Source organism: Drosophila montana, unplaced genomic scaffold (assembly GCF_035044405.1).
Source record: "Drosophila montana isolate Dmon_TW-CO22-7 unplaced genomic scaffold, ASM3504440v1 contig_3274_1, whole genome shotgun sequence".
NCBI classification, from domain to species: Eukaryota; Metazoa; Arthropoda; class Insecta; order Diptera; family Drosophilidae; genus Drosophila; species Drosophila montana.
In genome coordinates this window covers 152,156-171,524 of record NW_026998157.1, presented here as the reverse complement: position 1 = coordinate 171,524, position 19,369 = coordinate 152,156, and the positions used below count along the sequence as shown (strand labels likewise).

General features: G+C 43.1%; 1 long non-coding RNA gene across 1 annotated transcript in view; it reads left to right on the top strand.

The window, feature by feature from the left end:
- Nucleotides 1-19,369, top strand: part of LOC135434155 (uncharacterized) — a 37,109-nt gene that overhangs the window by 5,932 nt on the left and 11,808 nt on the right. The window contains exon 3 of the long non-coding RNA XR_010437184.1: nucleotides 13,830-13,906. This is a non-coding gene — a long non-coding RNA (uncharacterized LOC135434155). The remainder of the gene's footprint in view (nucleotides 1-13,829; nucleotides 13,907-19,369) is intronic.

Genomic DNA, 19,369 nt, shown 5'->3' with positions numbered 1-19,369 from the left:
GCACAGTTCTCGCGTTCAATGTGAACTGAAAATTGAATGAATGAAGCGCACGGGCTTTAGCTGGCATCAGGCAGCAGAGGCATAGGCAGCGGCCGTAGCAGCGACAGCGGCAGTGGCAGTGGCGGACGTTTTGTTTGCCTGGCAGCAACGTTGTCGTCGGCAGCGCGCACAGATGTTCAACCAACTTCGGCTCGGCCGCTGCCGGCATCGCTGTCGAACGTACAAACGGAAGTAGCAGCCAGCAGAGACGTCGTCGGCTAACCTAAGCTGAGCAGAGCAGAAGCGCCAGAAGCCAAAGAGCGCAAAGAGAGCCTTGCTATACAACATAAAGAGCGCATTGCATGGCGTACGTGCGTACTGTGCTCTATATGTTGAGTGTGTGTATGTGCGAATGTTTCTGTGTGATATGCAAGATTTTGGCACTGTATGCAAGTGTGCGTGCGTGCGTGTTGTGTGTGTAATGTGTGGGGCATTTTCTTAGCGTGTTTTTTTGTTTGTCTGCTGCTGCTGCTGCTGCTGCTGCCATTTGTAACGGAAGCGAAACGCAAACACACGCGCGGCCAGCTCCAACAGAGCAAAGGGCGGGCGGGCAACAACGACGGACAGTTGGCAAAAATATAAATAAAAAATTGAGAGCCTCTTGTTGTCTTTTGCCGCCTGTCGCTGCTGCGGCGGCTTGGCACGCGCTGTGAGTAGCGAGCATAACTTTTATAGTTTTTATTTTAAACACACATATGTACATAAATGCATTTGTATTGGTATTGTTGTTTTTATTATGTAAAAAGTAACTGGCCTTAAGCGACAGCGCCACAGACCGTTAGTGGCAGCATTTATTAAGTTGCCAGCTTGCCGCATAACAAATGGCGGCCATTGGCGCTGCCGCTGCTGCTCGGCGACTCTATCAATATTTTTGGCAAATGCAAATGCTGACAAACAATTCCCAATATGCAATTTGCATGCATGCATGTGTGTATGTGTGTGTGTGTGTATGTGAATGTAAAAGCTTGAGGTCACTTTTGGCACTCTCTTAATTTATGCCTGTGTGCGTGTGTGCATTTATTGTTTAGGCAAACAGCGTACACACACACACATGCATATGTATACTTAAAGAGAGCGTCGTGTTGATCATTATGATTGTGAGAGTGTGTTGGTGTTTGCTTGTTATTAATTGCCGCTGCGCTGACTTCCAATTCCTTGGAACATTTACGAAAAAAGAAAAAGAAAAAGCAGAATAAAAAATGGAATCTAGCGATAAACAATGCAAAATACAATTTTCTTGCTAAACGTCATGACTCAAATCTGTTTATACACATTTAACTGTGAACTGAGTGGGTAGCGACAGAAGAAGCAGCAGCAAAATAACTGTTCGCTGGCCAACAGCTCATGCCGTATCCTAAAAGGCAAAAATAAAAACAACAGCAAATTTATGTACATACATATGTATGTACATATTTATATTTATTTAACCTAGAAGGCTTTCCTTTGGCGCACATTAAAATAAAATACAAAAAAAAAAAACTGAACTAACCTCATTTCGTTTTTATTATGACGAGGAACTGTGGCTAGAGCGAAAGAGAAAAAGATGTATGGCAATTGTTTTTTGTTTTCATCGACCTTGCAGGCGTTTGTACTTATTATCTACATATATAGCTCAGACTTTTACTTGTTATGCGCGCACACACACACACACATATACACATACATACATATTAATATAACTGTTTATTTGCGAAAGTAATCATCACTGGAACGCTACAAATGCCGCCGAACTTATTCGTTATTGGTTCAATGTCACACACACACACACGCATGTATGTAACTGTGTGCGTGCGTATCCTTTTTGCATTGCATTGACCTTTCGTGGCCTTCGCAATCGCCCCTGGCCCCATTGGCCAGACGCACTCTACCCATCTCCCTCTCACAGTCTTCTTTAATGTCGCATTTACGTAGGCAGCTATGCAGGTCGCTGCAAGATAAATTCAAATTACGTAATGAAGATGGCATAACAATTCAGTATTTATTACGTTCAATTTGCTGCTGATAAGCCCAAAATAGAAACAACAATAAAATAAATTGTATACATACATATATGTATGTATGTACATATGTATGTACATATATACAATATTTAACGCACACATACATATGCCACACACTGACACGGTTGACGCACGGCGAGCTGCCAGCAGCAGTGGCAGCGATTACCTGCTGTGACTGAGCCAAATCAGCGCGCTTTATTTCAAGATGGAGTTTCGTTTTTGTTTTTTTCATTTTATTTCTTTACTTTTTTTTGTTATTGTTGTGTACGTTGTTTGGTGCTCGATTAGCAGGGGCGGGTAGGCATGGCTGGCCTCAGCTTTAACCGGTACCGTGAATTTAAGCTACAGCAAACGCACACACACACACACACAACACAAACAACAAAAGGTGTCGAAACGAAATCGAAAACTGCCCACTGTCAGAGCAAAAAAAAAAAACAAACACATCAACAGAAACAGCGACGCCAACGTCAACGCATATGCAGCAGCCGACGCTGTCGCGACGTCTGCATTTCACACACAATTTGCCAAAGTCGCGCTAAAGCCAAGCAAAAGCACAAATCCCAAAGGCAGACGTGCCGCCCCCATAGACTAGTAGGAGCACACACACACAAACACACTACACACATGCATACAGATGTATCGCAGCCACAGCAACAATTTAATTATCAATAACATATTTAAAATTCGTTTGCCTCTTACGCCCCGCCAGCACCGCTAGCTCATTGCGTGTTTTTTTTTTTTTTTGCGCGCACGCTCTCTTTTGCTGCCTGCTGTACGCTCTTTGCATTTGCCAAGCAAGCCACTGCTTTGGAGACACAGTGGGAAAATTGTGCAAAAATCTAACAACTGCCTTAATAGCTTTTATTTAACATAATATTTATTTACATGTGTGTTATTATTCTTTTCAAAATGATTTTTGTTACACGAATTCGTGTTTACCAAATTTAAGACTTTAATTATAGCCGACAACAACCCCGTGAGCTCTGCCCATGATACCTAAATGATCTGTCTGTCGTATCATTAACATTCCATACAAACAGTCCCACTGTGCGCCGTGTGAATGAACGTATAAAAAGTGAGAGCGCGTTGCCGTCACCGTCGCCGTCGCGCTCATAAACGAAAATCAATGACTCCCAATGCGCGCCGACGACTGTTGAGCGTCGTCTGCCCCGCAACGTCGCACCGCTCTCCTTTGCTCCATACACTTTACATTGGCTAGCTCTATTGTTTGTTGTTGCGGTGGCTTCTTCCTTCGTTCTTCTTGTTGTTGTTGGCTGCCAAAGCAGCGCAGTGATAAATGCGTCAGCGTCAGCAGTTTTGGCTGCGAAGCATGTGATTGTCTGTGTGTGTGTATTTCTGTATGTGTGTGTGTGTGTGTCCTGTTCTTGTTGGTTTTGTGCATTAAAAATGACTCGTGTTTGGAGCATTGTTGAATTGACTCTAAGTATTTAAAGTTGATGCTGATGCTATTGCGCGCGCACACATACATACACACAAGCAGAGGGCTGGCCAGTTTTCGTTATTGTTGCTGCTGCTGCTGTTGCCATTTTACAATGTCTGCGGGCGCTGCTGCCGTTGGCGTAGACGCTGCTAGCGTCGCCGCTGCCGTCGTCGTCATCTTTGTCGGTGCTTTCAACTGTGTGCCCTTCACAAAAAATGGTTGTTGTAGTTGTTTGTATGTTTGCCTACATTTGCCAACGTACATATGTACATACATAATAGCATGCAAGATTGTGTTTGTGTGTATTATACATAAATTTGGTCATGTTTGCAATACACAGAATCTATTGCAAAGCCAAAGGGCACGGGCAAAAGGGTAACGTAACGGTAATGCGACCAACGGAACGGCCGGCGAAAGCATATTCCCATGCCTCCTCTCTCTCTCTGTCGCTCTCGCTCTTTCTGTGTGTGTTTTTGCTGGGCTGCCCGTCTCTCTGGCTGTCTGCCTGTCGCTCTCTTCGCTCAGGCACTCTTTGTGTTTACGCTTTCAACATTGATACGTGCCACTTTTCGCCGCCATCAGAGATACACACACACACACACACACACACACACACACAGAAGCAGAGCACAACGGCAGCAGAGGGACACGGACAGCTGGCTAAGTTTGTAATTAATTGCGGCCTTGCCACACACACTCATACGGACCGACCGACCGCCCGCACGCCCCCAACCACGTCTGGCCAACGGTGCTGCTGCTGCGACGTGAGAAAGCTGTAGCCAAAGCGCTTCATTTGTCCGCCTCGTTGCCGCTGCTGCTGCTGATGCCGCTGCTATGTTTTCTTTTCGCTGTTTTTGCGGCCACGGGGCGGGCCAGGGCCCAACATACATGTACAAACATAGACCCAGCAGAGGGCATTCGCAGTTTCAGCAGAGAAAGCGCGCTAGTTACAGTTGCAATGCATTGCTTAGAGGACCCATCTACCCCCACCACACATTCTCTCTTAAGAGCGCACACATCGCCGCAAAAGAGCGCAGGGCTCGGCGTGATCAGCTACTAATTGATAGTGAGTAAATGCTTTGTTTAAAACAGGCTCAAGCCAGAACCAACTCAATAATAACACTCAAAATGTACACACACACATGTACATTCCAATATTGCTCTCTTTTCTCTTTGACTATGCCGCCAATTCAATATTTAACGAAATCTTTACATTTTTAGCAAAGTCCGTTCGGCTCATTTTGAGCGCCTCCCGCAAGTTGCCTTTGCAACACATTTTCTACTCTTTCTTTTGCACTCACCCCAATAAACAAAAAAAAAAAAAAAAACACTATAAACCATACACTGCTGCTGGTGCATATGCTTCAGCTGTCTGGCCTGCCTGCCTTCATGTCTGTGTGTGTATGTGTTTGTGTGTGTGCCTCTGTTTATGCCTGGGCCTGGTTTGGTCTGCCGACTGTGGCTGCTGCTGCTGCTGCTGCTGCTGCTGTTTGCTGTGCTGCTCACCTCTCACTCAACTTATCGTATAATCGCGACGCATTGTCAAGACTAAGACTGGCTGTGTCTGTGTGTGTATGCGTGTGTGGGTACATGCATAATTGCCATTGGCGTTGCTGTTGTTGCTACTGCAGCAGCACTGCAGTCTTCGGCGTTTGTTGTTGTTTTGCTTTGACACGTTTTTGATTTTGATTTGTGTTGCATTAGCGTCAAAGTAAACGTAAGCACAGCGCCGTTACGTTACGTGCGATACTCACAAATACTACGCAAGCTCTCTGATTGAAAGAAGTAAATAAAAGATATGGTTCAAGGCATTAAATGATTTTGTAATATTAATAAGCAGATGTCATCGGCTTGCAAGCATGTATACAAACATACATACATACATATATTTTTACTCATTTTGCACAACTACATTTTGTATGTAAACGTGCTTATAATTAATAGACTCATACATGTGTACATACATACATATGTATGCATGTGTGTATATCTGTTCTGTTTCATTTTATTCCGTTCCAGTTCATTCCTCATTTGGTCATTACCAAATCCACTTGTGTTTTGCTGCTCCAATTGTTTCTCAAGTTTGTTTGGCGACAATTCGGAATCATTCCGGCATCACGCATGCATACATGCACACATACAGTGTGTATATGTATGTGCGCTTAGGTATGCATGTATGTGCGCACATGTCGAAATGATTTCCATTTTCATTTATTGTGTTATTGCTTTTACTGCCGCTGCCGCCGCCGCCGTCACTGCCGCGCCGACTTCGCGGTCGCTTCTGTTATTGTAATTTGTGTTGCCGTTTGCGTAGTTTAAACCTGTTGGCTCTAGTTGCTGTTGTTGTTGCTGCTGCTTCCATGTTGGAATCGTCGCTGTCGTTTTTATACCCCGCATATCCGAATTTTGCGTGTGGTATATTACACATGTAACAGCTATATACATATATGTTTGTATGTATGTACATATACGTGCACATACACATTCATATACAACGCTCTCCGGTGCGAATTGTTTTGAATATTTTATCAAGGCAGATGTCGGAAAATATTTCATCATTTATAACATTTTTCATCTTTACATAGTCCTATAATTCAGAAGGGATGAAAAACGTAAGCACAATTAATAGGAATTCAATCAAATTGAACATCTTAAGAGACAATTCCCCTCTCGTAGAGCTTTCAATGTAATTGCCAACCAAACATACATACATTTGTAGACACGTGCATACATAACTAGTGCTGGTTTTTTGTATTTAACATAGCGTACTTATTTGGGTGCATATGTATATACACATATACATATATACATATGTATGTATGTTAACAGAGTGCCTTTAAATAAGTAGTTCGATTTACAGCTAAAACCACACAAGCCTCAGCAGCCGCAGCGAGCAATAGGAAAAGAGAAGCAACAGAAACAGTTGCAAGCAGCCGGTCCCACACACACACACACACACACACTCACACACACACACAATTATGTGTGCGTGTGGCCTGGCACTGATTTGCTAAGGCGCCCGCCCCCTTTTATACATATTGTCTTTGCTTGTTGTGTGTATGCGAAAATTTGGCAGCGCAATTGATAAGCGTTTGTGACGTCATGGCAGGTAAATTTTTTTTTTTTTTTGTTAATGGGCAGCGCAGCGATCAAAAGCCAAAACCGGTTTTTGCACGCACATGGGCAAGCAAGCGTTGCCAGACAGCGTAAAGGCATTAACATTAACATAATTATGTTAGGCTCAAGCCTAGCATACATAAACATACATACATACGGCCCATACATACATATAAAGAAACAGGTGCCCATTGGAGCAAAGACAAATTGATTTAATACGTTTCAAATATGTTAACAAGCTACAGCAACAACAACAGCTACAACTGTAGCGATAACAAACGAAAAATGCACACGAAATGGAATTTCCGAAAATCATAAACAGCGTCGACCGCAACAAGAAGCAAACGCTGACGTCGACGTTGACGCTGACGCGTACGCTAACGTTGCGGCCGATGGCGACGTCGACGCCTATGCCCGAGCGTCGACCTGTATTCGCGCGCGCTTTTTACGTTTGGTTTGTTTGCGGGCCCTGGCATACAGATGCAGCACAGTGTGTGTGTGTGCATACCTGCGCCAGGCTAGGCCATGCCTGTGTGTGAGTATGCCCTGTGTTTGAATGTGCATATGTTGCCATTTAGCTTGGGCCACTGAGACTGACGTTTGTTTTTTATATGTACATATGTATATATTTAGTTTTTGCTGTTTTGTTGTTGTCATGCGAGAGTGTGAAGCGGTAGCGGCAACGTCAACAGCTGGCGGCTATTGGACAGGCCAAAGCGGCTTTATGACCATAAAAGCCATAAAAAAGCATGAGGAGCAGCCAACAACCAGCAGCAACACAAAACTGAACAGCTCCAAAGCAAGAGAGCGCCAACAACAACAACAGAAACAACACAGCAAGCATAGCGCGCATATTCAGCGAGCAGCTACGAAGAGAGTAGGAGAGCAGAGAAGCTAGAGAGAGCGAGAGCAAAAGAGCGCACACGGCGTTGACAATTTTATTCGATTTGCCTGTTGTTGGTGTTGCTGCTGTTCTTGTTGTTCTTATACAAGCCGAAGGGTTGTGGGTGACTGTATTAAGTGTGCGGGAACGCGGGGCCATAACGGACAAGGTTGTAAGCATGTGGCGTCAGTTGACGTCGACGCCGACGTCGACGTTGTGCGTATGCTGCTCTTTATGTATTTACGTGCGTGTGTGTCTGTGTGTTATTTTCGAGCTTTTTGCTTGAGTTGTTTTTGGTTTTCATTATTTTTTTATTGCCACTTGCGTGTGCTGCCATTTAGCGCATTTAATTTAATAATTAAGTCGCTGATGAAGACGCGCGCGCACTCTTTAACGCCAATGCGCATATACATATGTATATGCATACACAGTAGCAGACGTGTGTCTGTGCATCGCTGCTGCCACACCTGTGTGAGTATAGGTGCAAGTGTGTGTATTGCCCCCTTCTTTATGAAGGCCACTTTTTGCTACATATGTATGTAGCTACTTTGTTTCGCAATTGGAAGTAGTAAATGCAGGCGCCGAAAATGCAGAGAGCAGAGCAGAGCGTCGCTTAAGATCGCGCTCTCTGAGAACAAAGGACAAAAGCAAAGGTAACGAGAACATTTTGTAATTAATACGGTAAATACCGAATATTCGAGGGTTCGTCACAGGCGATGCTCGCTGCACTTTGAGAGTCCAACAATTCAGCAGCGCGTGCCGAAATTTGTAATCTTCGAAAAATGAAATGAACGAAATGTAAAGCTTATACCGTTTCTTTTGTGTGTGTATGCATGCATGCATGTGTGTATGCATGTTTGTTTGTCTGTTTGTATGTATGCTCCCTTGAGCCCACTGTGCTTCAGTGCACAGTTAATGCTCTATCCGATTTTGATCTAAGCCTGTTTAAACATGATTTGAGGTCTAGAAAAAATTGTTTTTATATTTGTTACACACATTTTAAACGTCTTCTTATCCTTGGATAAATTAGTTTATATCAATTATAAATATGTTATACTAGAAGCCCTAACGGCCGAACCACGGTAATCACAGTTTGAAAGCTATTGCATTGGGCGCACAGTTCAAGAGTCGCTGAATCCAAATACATTAAAGAGAAGAACCCGTTTCGACCGATTTAAACGGTAATTACACTCGTATATATGTATATACACTGTACGTATTGCATCGTTGAGTATACTCGACTTATCCTATTGCACTATTTTACTCATTGAGTTAGAGAAAGTCAAGTTGAACCAAATTTGTGAAATAGGGCATTTTGGCTAGATAGAAAACTCCCTTATTGTCGTACAATGAACTAAATAAATAACAAAAAACAAAAACACAAATAATTTAAAATACAAAATTACCTTGAAGCAAGCATTTTATACAAGGGGCTAATGCCCGAAATATTGTGGAAGTTTTGCTGTGTTTTTTTTGTTTTTTTTTGGCATGGATGTGACATTGATATAACTGCTGAGTCAAAACGTTGGGTCATTCGCCTATCCGCAGTCTAACGAGAAGAGAGGTCGTATGTTTGCGAGCGCAGCAAACGGTTATCATTGAGTTATCATCAGATATGACATCAAAAGTAACTGAATCTAAATTATTTAATACAAACACACACACACACACACACACACAGACACACACATGGATACACATGCATACATACAGCCAAATTAACGGATCAGTTCTCGGTCGCATTACCAAACACTTTCGCGCACCAACAATTATCTTGTCACCCAGCTTGCCCCTGGCTTGTTATTTTGCAAAGTAAATACACACTACATACATAAACAAGCACACACGCACACACCCACATGCACGGCCCACTACTCGTTTACTCTTTTTACGGTTACACGTGCGTGCGTCGTCCTCGTCATTACTCTATGACCCTCCTCGACAAACGCCGCCACCCCCCCCCCCCCCTCACACTCTCGTAAAATCATCAACACTCGACAAACCGAAACAGAGCGCAACGTTTGCCAGCCACACCATTTTGCCGCCTCTTACTCTCTCACTCTCTCGTTACACTGTCTCTCTCTCGCGCGCGCTCTCTGTCTATCATCTCTGCTGGTGTCTTTGTGCGGCTCTCACTACTTCGTGTGTACTTCGATTTCGGCTTTGACTTCTCTGCTTTGCTGTGTTTATGGTACACTATGCCAGGCAGCCAGCATATTAGCTATTTTGGCGCTGTAAAATGAGCCACAAATGTAATAATAAATTAAATATCATCTAAACTTTAAATCTTTTCATTTGATCTTAATATATTGAAATCATCTAACCCAAGCTGTTATTCAACAAAGACTAGGTATCTGGCGCTCTCTGCTGTTGGGCCGGTGAGTGTGTGCACAGTTCAGTGTTGTGTTATTGCTTTTATATTTTACTTGTTGTTGCTTTTTTTATTGCGGTTTTGCATTTAGAAATTGATGATGATGCCTCTTTGTGTTTGCGTGTATGTGTGCATATGTGTGTGTGTGTGTTTGTGTGTGTATGCGTGCGTGTGGGAACGTATTCCTTTTAAATTGAAACTGTAACACAAAATGTGTGCGTGCGTGTGTGTGTGATTCACTGTGTGTAGTAATAGTACACAAGTGGCCTGCGGTCCGCCCGTCCGTCCAACCCTCGGGCTCCGCTTGGCGTGGTGGCCCAGGCCGTGGCCGGCGGCAGCGATGGCGTGAAAAACATTTTATGGTCTTCTGTTTAGCTTTTGAGTGGCTTTAAATGCGTTTTTCGACTGATTTTTATATGCCTCGTGTCCCCTACACCGCTCTCATACGCTCTCATATGAGAGCATTCTTAGCATATTTTCGATTGATATCTTGTTTGAAAAGCTGGCGGGTACGCTGTACAAATGGTCATGCATACCATACCTGCCTGCACACATGCATATACACACATACATATGTGTATGTATTTAAATGCGTGTACATTACAGATATTCAAGTGTTTGTAGTCTATGGGTTAGTGTATTTTATTTAATCAAATTTCATTTCGTGCTCCTTTTTCGCTCTCTTTGCAAATGCTATTCCAAACTTCGGTGCGCATGTTGTTGTTATATTTATTGCAATACGTGTCGTGTTAACTTTAATAATAATAATAATAATAATAACAACTTGGAGATGAGCAAGAATATGCCGGAAGTTAACGCCGCAGTCGATATATACGTTAGCGTTAACGGCTCTGCCGACGTCGCTGTTGCGCTAAGTGACTGTGAGCTGGTGCTGGTGCTGCCAACGCTGACGTTGACGTTGACAGCAGGCGTGCTGTGATGATGCTGCTGCTGATGCTGTTGACGCCGTCACCTTCGACGTCGACGTTGACGTTGCCGCCAACGAAAGCGTTGACATTGTTTTTGTTGTTTTCGATTTTCGTTTTCGCTTGTTCTTATTGTTATTGTTGTTGCTGTTGTTGTTGTTGCGAAAACAGCAACAATTATTGTTGCGGCGCATTTCGAATTCAAATTGAAATTATATATGTATGTGTGTGTGTGTGTGTGTGTGTGTGTATATCTGTTGTTGCTGCTGCCTCTGCTGCTTCCAATTTATTGTTAAGCAACAGACAAAAACAACACGCGCCCGCACGGGCAGAGCTGCCACTCTTTTTGTTTATTTGTTTGTATATGTATGTACAAACGATATGAACAATTTATCCATAAATATGTAAATGAATTTTTCTCGCATTGAAGCCGGATTGTCAAGACGCCCCGATCCCCCAACTGAATCCAAGATCAACTCAGTTAGCAAAAGGTCGCAAATAAGTGTTAGGCTATCTATGTATATGTGATGTATGTACGTATGTACATATGTATGCTCATACAATAACTGATTCCCGGATGTAAATGCCTTAAGTGAACATTTTCCCGAGCAAGGCGAACGCTTTGTCTGTATGTACAAATACACAGATACACGCGCGCGCACACATACATACACGCACTCATTATGTATATACATACATGTATGTACATACATAATATATACATATGTATATATACTCTTTTGTTTACCTATTGGCGCATTTGTCTACGCATTTGGGTCAGAACCTGTTGACATTAAGTATTTAACACTTAAATGGGTTAAAATGCTAAACACAATATCATCAGAATAAAACAAAAGCAAAACAAAAACACAATAACATATCTAATAACATTAAGCAGCAACTAGGCGAAAAGTCTGGCAACTACAACAGCAGCGCGAGCAAGCGGGAGAAAAAAAAAAAAAAAACCAAAGCGAAACAAAGAAGTGGGAAGGAAAACAAAATATATACATACATACATACATATGTGTGTATATTTTGTTTGCTGTTTATTTTTGTTGCCTTTGGACATGAAGAAGTTGAAATACTCTTGTAAAGAGGACTAAGAAGAAATTGTTGCTGTGTATCAGAATATGGTAACTGTATGTCATACGTCATACAAGTAACATGCATGCATAAGTATGTTCCTACATACGTACATAACATGCATGAAAAAGGCCATTACATATATACAGCTTATAAGCTAGCATAGTAAGAACACAACAAAAGCAACAACAACAAGAGAAAATACAAAGCAAAACCGCTAAATTACAACAACCAGCAACAAGCAGCGCAATAATAACAACAAAAACATCAGCAACTCATTCGTGTGACGATTATCTTGAAATGAGACCATAGCACACACGTACGCTCGTACGTACGTATGTACACACACACACACATATACACTGCCAAGCACACATTTATAAACACAAACGCAAAGTTAAACGGCTGCGCGGAACAATGACGACGCCGACGTTAGCGTCGCTGCCAACAAGTCCCACAAGTCATTGCGCTGAGCAAGCGGCACACAACCAACAACAACCAGCAACAAGGGCGGAAGCAAGAGAAAACCAAAAGCCTAGCCAAAAGAGAACGAACGCATAACAAAGAGCTGCGACGCCACATTCGACGCTGGCAGCGACGTCGAGGTCAGTATAAAACACACACACACACACACAGAGACAAAATACATAATACAAATGAGCGAACATTTTTCAGCCGCGTGGTAGCTGGCCCCCACGAGTGGACAGACGGGGGCGGCGAGGTAGGAGACGCCGTTTGAATTGGGACGCCCGCTTGCGTTTGCTGATGTTTTAGCTTCCATTTGATTATTATTTCTATTTGTTTTTTCCTTTTTTTTTTATTTTGTGAATTTCTGTGCTGCCTGCTGCGCTGCTGTCGCACGTTTTGTTTTACGTCTCGTCCTTTAAGCCAAAGAGAGCGCCCTTCACTCGCCAGTCAATTTCAGCCCATCTCTTCAACTATGCTTGTTTCTGGTGTGTGTGGCTGTGTGTGTGTGTGTGTTTGTGCAATTATACTGGTTTGTTGTGCATAGCCGACAATCAAATGTTGCTCCGTGTCTTTGCATGCTCGCCGTCTGTGTGTGTGTGTGTGTTGTGTATCTCTCTCTGTGTGTGTGTGTGTGTGTGTGAGTGCAACGATATTGCCTGGCTGCTTCTTCTGTTCACGGCTATGTCATCACTTATTCGCCTCCCCCCCTGCTGACAATCAACTTCGCTCTCCCGCTCTTACTACAGTTTACATGAATTTTGCACGCTCGCTCACTCATTCGCTTTGGATATTTTCTGAGGCGCTCCGTTGCTATTGGTTTTGGTATTGAGTTACTTTTCTGGGCTAATCCCGAGACGAAGACTTGGCTGTTGTTGCCTGTCGCTGCTCGTCTTAGTGGCAGGTGAAGGCCAGAAAACTTTCTAAGGTTTCGCCGGAGCCGTTTGAAGTAATCATTGCCCATTTTGTTTCATAATTATTAATCGACGCTTGTGTATCTATCAAGATATGCACACACACAGTCAAAAAAAAAAAACAACTGTATGTGTATGTGTGTGTGTGTGCGCTTGTGTGTCGCCAAAGGGGAGGTTGTGGCAGCGGCGGCGGCTTACAAAATTGAAGGGTGGCCAACAATTAAGCATGGATTATGCTGGGAACAGATTTGCTTAACGCTCAGCGCTGCCAGATCTATAAAGAAAATAATTCGTGACAAGAACAGAAACAAGTAACAAACCGTTATTTAGAGTGTGCCGAAAATTTAATGCTCTTGCAGATATACATATACGTATGTACATATGTATGTATGTATGTACATATGTACATATGTATATGTATTTGAAATTAAAAATGAAGAAAATACTGAATTATTAAATTATTGTATTTAGAAATTTTTTGTTGATTACAATTTGTTTTTTAAATTTTTATATATACCTATATATGTTTTTATGTACACACACATATGTATGTATATTCATTCGAAATTTATTTTACTGCGTTACAGATTTCGTGACAAAATTGTATAGCCCTCGGCAAGGTATAACAAGACGCCGGGACCTTTACATGTGCAGCTGTTCACAGGTAGGCATACACACACACACACACACACACACACACATGCACACTTACACATACACGCATGCACATATGCAATCGTATGTACAAGCGCATTCATATTCCCGCTCCCCCACAGTGTGTTGTCAGCTGTTTTGCTGCTTATCAGCAACGCTGTAAGATGCGACGTGACAATAGAATTTACAACAACAACATTTGTGTTTATGCTTTGATCAGACTTAGACACGATCCCCCAACTCGGAAGTTGATAGTTGCCCCCTGTTCGCCACTAAAAGAAAAAAGAAACACAAGAAGCAAACAAAACTAAAGACGGACGCAGACAGGCAAGAACAACAACAGCAGCCAAAGCCGCAGCAGCAGCCGCAGTCGCAGCCGCAGTAGCAGCGGCAGTAGCAGCGTCGCAGCAGCAGCGGCAACAACAGCATCGACAGCGCTGTCAAAAATTATTTAGCCAAAGAGCGTCAAAGAGCGCAGCAAGAGTGTGAGAGAGTGAGAGAAATTAAGTGCAAGAGCGGCATAGTGCTTAGGCCGTGTCTTCGATGCGCTTAAGAGTCAGCGGCGTTGTCATAAATTTCAAATGCTATCAGCTGTTAAAAATTCATGTGTACATCTGCGGCTGCTGATGCTGCTGCTGTGGCTGCGCTGCAGCTTCATGTGCATGCACGCACACACAGTTTACTTGTGCGTGTGTTTATGCTAAGAGCACAAAGTGGGGGGGGGGTTGCTCTTGCTTTTGCTTTAGCCAGCGTTGAAACCAATTAAAGTACAAGCGCATTTTTATATTCATTTGCTCGCTGCGTCGACAGCGACGTCGGCGTCGACGCCAACGCAATCGTCACTTCTTATCGCAGACTGAAATCATTAGAGTTTTTGTTGTTTTGTCAGTGCGGTAGCCCAAATTTTAATTGGAAATCGGTTTTAATGTAAAGAGAGTTGCTTTGTATTTTAAAGTTTGGCATAGCATAGATGTGCAACGGGTTTTCTCATGGACAATTAACAAGCCCCCTCCTCCCCCGCACACACGTGTGTGTCCACCCCTCGAGACGCAACGATAAGTGCTCAACTACAGTTATCGAAGGCGTTACCAGCTCTATATCAAATACTTTAGCGATGCGCTCGCTTTGTAGAGGGGGCACACACACGCACACGCACACACACACACACACACGCACGCACACACACATGGACAGTGGCGTCGGGGGAAAAACCTAAAATGTTTGGGCTCAAAAACAAATTGTCTGTTTCCATTCATTGGGGCAACTATAATTAGAAAACCATTTTCTCTGGCATTTCCCCAAGCGTGTGTGTGTGTGTGTGCGTGTGTGTGTGTTATCTGTTATGGATATTTAAAGAGCATTTCTTCAAATATTAAAAGAGAAATAAAAGCGTTAAAATAGAGATCGAGCTCAATTGGTAAAACGATTAAGTTCAGTTAAGTGGATGGGAAAAGTACCGCAATGAGCTGGATATTAAAGGGATCTAAAGATCTATAATATGATATACATATGTGATATATGTGATAAATTCTCACCTAGGATATTATAATAAATCGGAGGTCTTAACTATATAAAATGGTCGCCTATATAGCTTTACTAAGACATCAATTCCAAGCCAGGTGCCTGGAAAGTGTATTTAATCTTCGGCGTGCTACGTTTTAAGTAGCCATCGATAAATTGCCTAAACATAACCTAATAAATCGTAATTTGCATTACAATAAAGTCACAACAATCGCCCACTTATATATGTATATATAAACATATAGATACATATATTCAGACACACACACACACACACATATGTATTTATGTGTATGTTTATTCAAGGGTTTGTTATGCATGAATATCGCAAGCACTTAAACTAATTAAAGCCCTGATTGCCAAGGTAACGGTAACGTTAACGTTAACTGTAACGGGTTTGGGCAGTGGGTGTCAGGGGAAGGGGAGGGGGTGCTATCAAAATGGGCGCAAATCGTTGTGAAAAGCCCTGACAATGATTTTGCGGGCTGTCGGGCATTAAGAGCATCCACATCAATCCGTGTATCGACAACGGCGACAACAATGGCAACACGCTCAAAACGCAACCTTCACTCGCTCGTCTGCCCCACCCCACGCTCGGCCTGCGCTCCCTCTCCCACTCTCCCACTCACACACTCTCACCCTCTCTCACAATCTCTGTCGCTCCCTTTCGCTCTCACGCTCTGGCAGGCATTGCCTTAGCAGCTTCCGGTTCGTTCACATTTCACATCTTTATTGCGCGCCACCCGTTGACAGGCGGTTGGGGAAGGAGCATGACAGGGAGGCGGGATGCTGGCGGGGGGCGGAGGGGGGGGATGGGTAGGAGGGACGGCGATGGTAAGCGCGGGGTCGAGGGTTGTTTTTGCGGCTAGTCTTTGCGACCAGACGCAGGACCTCAAGCCTGGCCTGTGCGTGTGTGTGTGTGTGTGTGTGTGTGCGTGTGCGTCGGAGTGTGAAGAATCAACACATACTTATTTAAAATCGCCTTAATTACTCCCAATCCACTCAACATTCGCACTCTTACTCTCTCCCACTCTCTCTCTCTCTCTCTGTCTCTCTCTCTCACTATCACTATCTCTCTCTCTCTGATCCGTCTTTAGCCTCTTTGTCACATCTCTCAGATCTTGTCGACTCTGCGAAATTATCTTAGCTTAGACCAGATCAGTCTCTGGTACTGGAACTGGTTCCGGTTCAGTGGTTCACTCTCTCGCTCCTTGCAGGTGTGTGTGTGTGCACGCACGCACTGCTGAAACGCAGGTAAAAAATGCATTATAAAAATCGCAGCCACATTGTAAAATCCATAAAATAAGTGCGCTCCCAAATTGCTGTCGGCTTCGGTCAGGCCCGGGTTGAGCCTGGCGGCACATTGAGGTTAGGTCGCCTACAGCTGATTACCTAACCTCAAAATGTGCCAAAAAAAAAAAAAAAATGAAAGAAAAAACAGCATAATTTAATAATAATATTGCTCAAGTTAGGTTTAAACAAATTTGTACAAAGATCTTGGGAGACGAGTTAGAAGCCGATCGGTTGATAAGCAAAAAGTAGAATACGAACGTTTTCCGACTATTTTCCGGGTCTCTATTTAGTTAAAAGTCAAGTTAAAACCTAAAACCTTTAAATTCCATTTGCAATACAGAATATCTGGAATTTCCGAAAATTGTGAAAAACGCTAGAAGTTAAATTTCCTATAGATTCTTCGATATGAGCTAGAGCTAGCGTATTTTCACCCATCAAAATCATTGACTCACATTTTCACGAAGTACTAGTTGTGGAATTACCGAAATGTGTGAAACTTGCTTGAAGTGAATGTTTCTAAAGATTCTTCGATATGAGCTTGAGCTCGAGCATTTTCACCTATCCAATCTTTAGATTGGATTGAAGGAAGTGTTGAAGTAAGCTAGCATGTTTAGGGTATCTTCTAGTCGGGCATAAGTCAAGTGTAATCATATAAGCCAGCATGTTTAGGGTATCTGCTAGTCGGGCATTAATTAGGAATGTTCTCCCCAGGCAAAGAAAGGAAGTTTAGAAGTAATCTAGCATGTTCAGGGTATCTGTTTAGGGTATCTTCTAGTCGGGCATTAATCAAGAATATTTTCCCCAGGCAAAGGAAGGAAGTGTTGAAGGAAGCTAGCATGTTCAGGGTATCTTCTAGTCGGGCATAAGTCAAGTGTAATCATGTTTAGGGTATCTTCTAGTCGGGCATTAATCAAGAATATTTTCCCCAGGCAAAGGAAGGAAGTGTTGAAGTAAGCTAGCATGTTCAGGGTATCTTCTAGTCGGGCATAACTCAAGTGTAATCCCATAAGCTAGCATGTTCAGGGTATCTGCTAGTCGGGCATTTTCAAGAATGTTTTTCTCAGGCAAAGGAAGAAAGTGTATAAATAAGCTAGCCTGTTTAGGGTATCAGCTAGTCAGGCAAGCTTTCCACTTGTTTCCTTCTATCGCCTGGCATACCCCCTAACGACTGTTCGCTGTCTACAGGGTATGTGCTGAGCAAATAGTTTTGTTGGCTTGGTTCGGTTTCTGGTTGCCTGCCGCAGCGCAGCGCAGCGCAGTCGGGACTCCTTTTGTTGCTGTTGCTGCTGATGCAGTTGTTGTTGTTGTTGCAGTTGTTGCAGTTGTTGCTGCATTTGTTGTTGTTGTTGTCGTAGCTTGTTGCCTTTTGTGTGCTGCTTGAGACGTTTGCCGCGCCCCGCCGCCCGTCTGCTGCAGTCGCCGAGCATTTTCGACGCCTCATTGTTTTGTACCTTCGCCGCACGCTGCCCCGCTGTCCCGCAGCTCCGCCCATCCGCCATCTGGGCTATGCGGGGCGAAATGGTGTTGATGATGATGACGCTTCTCGTCGTTGTCGTTGTTGTTGTCGTTGTTGTTGTTGTGTTGTGTTGTTTGCTCTTAGTTCATGATGATTTGTTCATTGTTGTGCTTCGGCTTTGGCTATGCCAATGCCGCTGACTGACTGACTGACTGACTGACTGACTGACTGACGGCTGCCACCGTTGTCCTGTCTTTGTCAGCATTGCATCCGAGCAGCATATCATATAAACTACGTCAACCCCCATTACCTCCCCCATCCCCCTCTCCTCCTCCTCTCTCGGTTTGAATCTGTGAAATTGTATTGTCTTCAGCTGCTGCTGCATCTGTTCAGTCAAATTTGATCAATCAGTTCAAATATTGATTGAATTAACTCTTGGCATTTGCTATTGTAATCGAGACAGGCAACCCAGTTAATAAACTGACCATGGAGCATGTGGGGAGCTGGCTGAAGCTGATTGAGTGCCTCTGGCTTCAGCCAGAATACGCTTTTTGACAGGGCTGCAGGACTGATTGACTGACTGACTGATTAATTGATTGCCTGACTGACAGTCAGTCAGTTGATTAAGTGTTAGACTAAATGATTGAATGCCTGATTAAACGACTGATGGACTGTCAGGCTGATTGACTTGTTGGCTGTTTGACTAATTGATAATTGATTGATTGGCTTAGTGACTGACTGATTAATTGATTGATTGGCTGACTGATAGAATGACTGACTGACTAATTGTCTGAATGTCAGACTGACTGATTGAACGACTGACTGATAGATTGATTGCCAAAGCGACTGATTGATTGATTGATTTGATGACTGATTGAATGACTGACTGTCAGTCTGAATGATTGAATGACTTTCTAATGAAAAATTAATTATTTGATTGACTGGTTGGCTGATTGACTAATTAATGATTGATTGCTTGCATAATTGAACGACTGACTGATTGATTGAATGGCTAAGTGACTGACTGACTGATCAATTGATTGATTGGCAAATTGATTGAATGACTGACTGAATAATTGATAGACTGATTGACTGATTGAATGACTGAAAGGCTGCCATATTGACTGATTGATTGATTGGCTTTTTGTATAGCTTACTGATTGATTTACTAAATGACTGACCAACAAATTGACTGACTGTCTC